This window comes from Setaria italica, chromosome VIII (assembly GCF_000263155.2).
Source record: "Setaria italica strain Yugu1 chromosome VIII, Setaria_italica_v2.0, whole genome shotgun sequence".
Taxonomy (NCBI): Eukaryota; Viridiplantae; Streptophyta; class Magnoliopsida; order Poales; family Poaceae; genus Setaria; species Setaria italica.
In genome coordinates, this window is record NC_028457.1 from 39,938,252 (window position 1) to 39,946,559 (window position 8,308).

Below are 8,308 nucleotides of genomic sequence, written 5' to 3' on the forward strand. Positions count from 1 at the left end.
ACCCTAGGATAGGTCCAGGGTCGGATATCCCTAAGCTCGGCACGAAACTCGAACGAAATTGACTCAAAACCATCCTTTTCCGTGAATTAAATGGTTACAGAAGTATGTACGTACAAACTTGGAAAAAATAACTAAGAGTAGAAGCATCTTAGCTGCTCTATGTTCCAAGCATTGGTGAAGATCTGCCCGTCGGAGGTCGCCAGCTTGTACGTGCCTGGCCACAGTACTTGCATGACAATTAAGGGACCTTCCCATGGAGGGGTCAACTTGTGCTAGCCTCGGTTGTCCTGGATGAGGTGAAGCACCAGGTCACCGACGTTGAAGGCTCGGCCTCGTACCTTGTGGTTGTGGTATCATCGTAAGGCCTGCTGGTACTTGGCCAAGTGCAGCAGGGCTACATCGCGCGCTTTGTTGAGCTGATCTTGCCCGTTCGAGCGATGCCTGGTTCCCTTGCTCATTGTACGCCTTGACCCTCGACGACCCGTACTCCAGGTCGGTGGGGAGGATTGCCGCCGGGCATGATGATGGTGTCCGATCGTGGCAACTATGCATGTTGGGGGAGACGGCTGACCCCTGTTGTCCTGATTACATCCCGTGGAACACGGACGTCACGTCCCTATCGTCGGATACGCTGGGCACGAGAACGGGCGGTGCTCCCTCCTGTGCCGGGCGGCGCATGCTATGAGTGCCCTATGGCGAATCAGGGGGAACCGCGGCCACTGTAGCCTGTGCGGTCCTGGCTACAGTGTTCCGCCCGAATACTTGTGGCGGGTCACGTTGAGGGGCGCGGGCAACTTTCTGCGTGCCAGAGCCGCGTCGCATTTATGGAAAGATCGGTGATGGGCCCACGAGATCCGCCCCTTTGTCTGCCACCCCGTGCCCGAGGGGGACCCTTTTTTTGTGGGCCCAAATGAGTCTGACCCCCTACGCCTAGGGTTGGGCAAGGCGGAGCCTTGCGGCGAGGGGTCGGACGCACCCGACCCTGGGACCGTGGGTCGGGCGAGGCGGAGTTTCGCCATCGAGGGGTCGGGAGTGTCCGACCCCGGGTCCCTGGGTCGGGCGAGACGGAGTGGGATGTTCCCTGCCCACGCTGGGTCAGCGGTAATCGTCATTATCGCAGGTAGGCCTGGGCCTTCATGATTGTTGCTTTAAGAGGCATTAGAAGGTCGTTAATATTCCCCCCAACAAGTTGCCTATGGCTGTCTTCCACGTTCATTGTCTATGGAGATTTTCTGGAGGCTATTATGCATCTTTATATGTAATATGCGAATGCATTACCCATCTGAAGTGGTTATTAGATTAATGCGGTTTGAATTTTGAATTATGGAAGAGCGCATCATGCCTCAGTTTTGAAGCGATTGACCAGCAAGTGCACTGCCTCATATTGTTGTCAAACTTGCATATCGGTTCCTCCATCCGTCTTTAAGGTAACCACGCTGTATTCGGGTGTTTGGATCCTTGGACTAAACTTTAGTTCCTATTCCATCAAATGTTTAAATACTAATTATAAGTATTAAACATAGATTATTTATAAAACTTATTCCACATATGGAGGCTAAACGGCGAGACGAATCTATTAAGGCTAATTAGTCCATGATTTGACAATGTGCTGCTACAGTAATCATTTGCTAATGATGGATTAATTAGGCTTAATAGATTCATCTCACCATTGAGCCTCCATCTGTGCAATTAGTTTTATAATTAACTCATATTTAGTCCTCCTAATACTAAATCAATTGTGCACTGCCTCGATTGTTGTCCGGTAAAGCAAATGGAGCAAATCAATCGAGACCCTGTTTGGAGACCCCAACTAAATTTTAGTTCAGTGGTACACAAAATCCATCTAATTCCAGCTAAAAGTAGGTAACCTATACCAAAAGTCACTTTGCCGGGCCCCCCCCCCTCCCCTACTAAAGGGTAAAGTGGATTTTATGCAGCTCTTATTAGTCCTAGATCCAACACAATAGCTAAACTTTAGTCATCTGAAACTAAAATTGTTAGCTCACTTTTAGCCAACTAAACTTTATTTCCAAGTAAAATTTAGTTTTAGACAATCCAGTGAGAAGCTGGCCATGGCAGATTGAGCCAGGTGATGGGATCGTGGCTTCGATTCTCACTCACTCTCAGTAAGCTAGCGGGGGAATTCATGAGGAATGCCAGTTACTTTATCTTCCCAAGTTAGGACCTGATTAGTTCTTTAGTCCATGGACTAAAGTTTTAGAACCTCATAATACATGCCGTACTGAACCTCATAATACAACACTAAAACCAACTAATCTGGAGTCAAATGCATATCCAGTGTCAGTCAGTTCCACACGTACATACACGATATGGCAGGCAGACGCATATATATGCTGGCTTAAGAAGTCTTTGGTCCTCATCTCAGCTTGGTCACCTGCAGCTACATACATCCACACCCTCTATTAGGTGTCCAGTGACAATTAATCCATAGAATTAAGAGCTCCTTTGGCAGCTCTTCTCGCGGGGGCTTCTCGCGGGGGCTTCTCGCGCGGAGCTGGAGCTAGAGCCGTGGAGTCACTTTTTTGAGCTCCACCATGCGGGCTTAAAACGGCTCCGGCTCCTCCCAAATGTGTCCAAAAAGACTCCGCGCTCGGTGCCATTTGGTGCAGCTCCGGCTCCTCCGTGCTTCGGTAAGCGTGTGAAGCTGGAGCCGGAGCCGGAGCCCTACCAAAAGAGCCCTAAGTGTGGGCAAATTTACTTATTAACAACTGCAATTTGAACGGATTAGCTAGCTACGAACACGGATGGTCGTTGTTGGCTGATCATTGTTAGAATTTTGCATGTGGAAAGACTAAGGGGCATGTTTGCATTTGATAGAGGCTAGAGTCCTCTCCATTATTGGGGAATCCACGTTTAGTACTGGTTCAGAACCTCTTTAGTACCGGTTTCACAACCGGTCCTAATAGTTCAGTACTGAAGGGTATTAAAAATTTTTAAAAAATCCCCCGCCGCACCCCCATCGCCGGCCCCCTCCTGACCCTGTCCCGCCACCCTCCACCGCCGCCCGCCCCTCCCACCGCTCTGCCCCTCCACCACCCTCTACCCCCCACCGCCGCTCTCGCCCCGCCGCTGCCTCACCTCGCGCGGTCGCTGCTTCTCACTGCCAGTGAGGGGTGAGCAGAGGGGGAGATGGGAGGCCGTAGAGGAGGAGACTATGTGTGTGTGAGAGAGAGAGAGGGGGGAAAAGGGGGAGGTAGTGTAGAGAAGGAGGAGGAAGGGATAAGAGGAGGAGCATGGCTGATGATTCTTGTATAGCAACTATCGGATGCTGCTTCCTGATCAATAACTCCACAAACGTAAAGACTGATGTGGATCTTCTCAGAGACTATTCGTTAGGTCAGGTACTAATACTCACATTTGTACTGGGTCAAAATGCAATCGGTACTAAGCCTCAAGATGAAAGATCCATTCCCTAGTAGTGCTTAAGGTAAGATCGGCGATGGAATATAATCATGAACACGCCCGTCATTTTGAGCCCCACAATAAATAGTACTCTCTACATCCTAAATTACTATTCATTTTAGCTTATCTAGATATAAAAGCTTTTGCTACGCTAGATCCATATAAAAGATTTTTTATCTAGAAAATACAAAATGAATACTAATTTTGTATCTACTCACTGGTCACCGCAGCGACCATATATATCCCCTCGGTCGAAATTTCTGCATGAATCCTCCTCCCGCGTAAAACTGATGGAGCACACTAGCGATGAAAATGGATGGGATCGGGTGGGAAAACTCCTTAACCGTGTTTTGTACCATATTTTTTTCACCGATAACGATAACGAGAGGAGGACAGCCGGTAACGGGACGGGAAGCGGGATAAACCGGTATACGGAAACGAATAAATATGGACGGTAAAAAAGAGAAAGAAATGCTGCTTTGGGGGCATGATGCCGTGGCGCTCTCTCTCCTACACAGCTCAGCCGATGCCCTGTTGCGGCCCCCCTGCCACCCAGGCGCATCGCGGTCTGGAGCTTACGCAACGCACTCCTGCCACTGGCGTGCTAGGATGTCGTGAGGACACAGCTACCACAACACCTCACAGGAGGCTGCACAGAGGACGACCTCTTGCCACTCCGCCCTTGCTACTGTGACAGAGATGCTGACCCTATGCTAGAATCCATGTGCCACCAGCTGAACAGCCTGAGCCACTCCGCCCTTGCTACTGTGACAGAGATGCTGACCCTATGCTTGAATCCATGTGCCACCAGCTGAACAGCCTGAGCTCCCGCCCCATTTCAAACAGCTCGTCGGCGCCAAACCCCGCCACGGACACCGGTATCCACTCAGCTGCGTACCAAACCCCGTCGTCCTAAGCAGATACGCGAGGATCATCCGGTGGGTGTTGTGTTCTCAACGGGGACACCGACGAGAGCCGTGGCAACACCTGGGCGTTCACCCCCAAATCCCAACTTTGACACTATGCAAAGAAGATTCCCCATCACATCAAACTTGCAGTACATGCATGGAGTACTAAATGTAGACGAAATTAAAAACTAATTGCACAGTTTTATTGTACTTTGCGAGACGAATCTTTTGAGCCTAATTAGTCAATGTTTGGACAATAATTCACAAATACAAACGAAACGCTACAGTATTGCTACAGTAATTCTGACACCCTAAAATTGGGCAACTAAACAAGAGGATTCCGGTGGTCCGGCAACTAGGGTTTTTACGCCGCGACTGAAACTCAGGTTTGCACTGCAGACGCCCCGTCGCAAACCGGCTTGCGCCCAAAATGAGATAGGATGTGATGGTGGATGTGATGGGGCGGAGCAGTTAATGTTGACGCCATGGCAACCGATGCAAGCAATGACCAGTTGCCCAGCACTCACATGGTAGATGGTGCTGGTGGTTGGAATTCATGGAGGCAGATTTCTCTCTCCAAGGGTCAACTGTGCAAGGAATAAGAGGCAAATCTAGGGTCAGCCCTTGATGATTACTAGTATTCCTTAAAAAAAGAGGGGTCATGCCCTTGATGATTTCTGAGGGCGCAGAGGACTAGAGAAGAGGGGCCTGAAAGATTTCTCTTTAAAAAAAAAGAAGCAGAAGAGGGCCTTCAAGGCCGAAATGACCACCGAATGACCTTGATGAGTCATATCTCTCCCAAGTCCATCTCCTGCTCCCCGCGTGCAGACCGGGGCTGCAGCAACCAACATGCCACCCCTCGTCTCCTGCATGAATAGAATTGAGATGGATTTGTTGTCAAAAACGTTAATATGGATATCCATACTTGTATTCGATTTTAATATAGCTATCAAATTGATGTATCCGAATTAGATTTACTCTATCCGATTAAAGATTCTTATTCGATAAAAATGTGTAATATCCAACATTATCCATATCCGTGAAAAATAAAGTACCTAATGAAACCATATAAAACTCACTTTTATGACTAATTACTAATTACAGATAAAAAATGTCGTACAACATTTAAACTATTAAAAAATATATGTATGACAAATGAATAATTATGTTAATTTTTTTATCCAATATTACTAGTGATATACAATGATAAAATTTACTATGGCTAATCATATTAATTTTAAATATATTATATTATTTTCTTAATGAATAAGTTATATTTTATATGCAGTAATGTACTTATTTTTATTGTTAAAGGATATATATTTACAGAAAATATTTATTTTTATATTTATTTAGATATATTTAATTATTTAAATACTTATTAATAAATATGTTATTTTCAAAAAGCTATGTACTGTACTCATAATTTACTCCTACTACTCATACATGATTTCTCACCGACTATAAAACCATATACAGCAAATTGATACTTGTTATGGCACTATATTCCAAATCAAGTATTCATATCCAATAATATTCATATTTATATTCATATCCGAATTCGAATTAAAATGTGGTAAATAGTGACATCCGAATTCGATTCTATGCGTATTCGATTCAAATCCATCCCCCGGGCCAACATGATTCGGAGTAAAGTGAGCTCCAATTCGATTACATGCTGAAATTGCTGAATAATTCTAATTCCAATGTTTGGATGGCAATGAATTCGCTAACGGAAGGATCGGCGGAATCAATTGTCCTTGTTTCGCTGCTGCCACCTAGCCCGACCCAACCAACGCACCGGGCGGGCTCACAGCTCCAATGTGAAATTTGACTACATTTTCTAATAATAGCATTTGTGCAGTGCTTCGATATTAAGATTAAAACCCATTAAGCAATGAAAAAACACAACCCAATCCAATCCAATCCAAAAAGAATCGACCGTCCGACAGCCTTAGGCCTACAGTAATGACATGGCATAAGGTATTGGGCAGGCTCGATGTACACAATTTTTATTTTGTCATTTTTTTTTCAAAATCCAACATATCCCGGAATCGACACCTTATCTGGTAGGGCTGAAATTTATTTGGATTAATGATATCATCATATCAATGGGCTGCTCAAAAGACTAATCTCTCCATTGTATTCAGGAAATCTAATAAGTTCCAATCCTCTTGCCTTTTCTCCCTCTTTTATGTGTACATACGGGAGTGTACAAATTAAAGTATGGACTTGCCATGTTCAGGAACGACTTTGGGGCTAACATGCTTGGCAATCGAGACTATACCTAGGCATTTTTGTGAGATAGGATGGGACGGGCCAATAAAATGCCCAAGACTAGCTATTTGACCCAGGCTTGTCCACGGGCAGTCATTGAACCTTTGTTTGGCATTATATATATATATGGTTCAACAAGTCTTTGCTAGGCTTGGATTGGGCTTTGGATCATGGAAAAATGGGTCGAAAGTGGTCAAGTCCGATTGAGAGCATCCTAACATCCTACTTGGAGATGAAGCCAATTTTTGGTGAAGAATAAGAATCACCCAGATTTAGACACCATGGAGCGGATCTAGGATGGGGAGGCGTCGCTAGGGCTTATGGTGTGATCACTGCTCTTGTTCTCTCTTGAAGCATGAACATTTAGTCTTGATGTGAAAATTCCACTGATGTGAAGTGACAACACTAAAATTTTCCCTAGGTTGAACGATAAGCATTGTCGATGAAACCATCAAGCCATCACCACCAATGAGACTACGCCCTTGTTTACTTTGCGAATTTAGGAGGTGCCAAATTACTGTAGCAACACTGTAGCGTTTCGTTTGTATTTGTGAATTATTGTTCAAATATTGACTAATTAGGCTCAAAAGATTCGTCTCGCAAAGTACAATAAAACTGTGCAATTAGTTTTTGATTTCGTCTACATTTAGTACTTCATGCATATACCGCAAGTTTGATGTGATGGGGAATCTTCTTTTTGCATAGTGCCAAAGTTGGGAGTTTTGTAGGAAGTGAACAAGGGCAGTACGGATGGATTTGAGAAATATTTTAAAAAATCGAGAATCGAGAACGTGAACTGATGGATCTGGGCTTGGCAACTATTAATGTGGACGGGGAAGAAAAACTTGTCGTGTGCATTGCAGGCTTGGCAATGTGCCACGTAGAGGCATGACAGCGATTGGGTGACGTCCCGTGCCTTGGACTTAGTGGGCCCAACTTGGTGTGCATTGCTGGCTTGGCAGTGAGCCACGTAGTGACATGACAGCAATTGGGTGACGTCCCGTGCCTTGGACTTGGTGGGCCCAACTTTTGGGAAAGAAAATGAAAAGGGCGAGCCGTATCCCGTATTGCCGTATCCGTGCTCACGCCCAATCGCAGGCAGCTGATGCACGAAGCCACAAAAACCAGAGAGAGAGGACATGGTAGGACGGCCGGGGGGCATGGCATGGGTAGCCTCGTCCTCTTGCTCGGATGATCACCATCATGAGCCACATTTCACCTCCTCCAACAGTAACAGGTCATGACCAGTTACTACTACCCCTGCCAGCAGTAAAAATGATCACGACTCACGAGGCTACGCAGCAGCAGCCGCCTTGAGCCTTGTGATGGTGATGGATGGACATGACAACACCTGTCCCGCCAAAGTAACACCGGCCATCCTGCCATCCGGCAGCGTTCGTTCCCCACGCAACGCCGCGCCGTTGTGTGTCGCCGTCCGTCGGGGCACGGCAGCCGCGAACGCCGGGGATGGCACGGCTGGCTGACGCGGCACGGCAGCAGGAAGGAGCAGAACAGCAGCAGCGAGAAACGAAACGGGACGGGATGAGGGGGAATTTTATAATTAAGTATGCGTTTTTGGTTCTCTTGGTTTATTTTTAAGCAAGTGTCACATCAATGTTTAGATACTAATTAGAAGTATTAAACGTAGGCTATTTACAAAACCGATTACATAAGTGGAGGTTAAACGGGCAAGACGAATC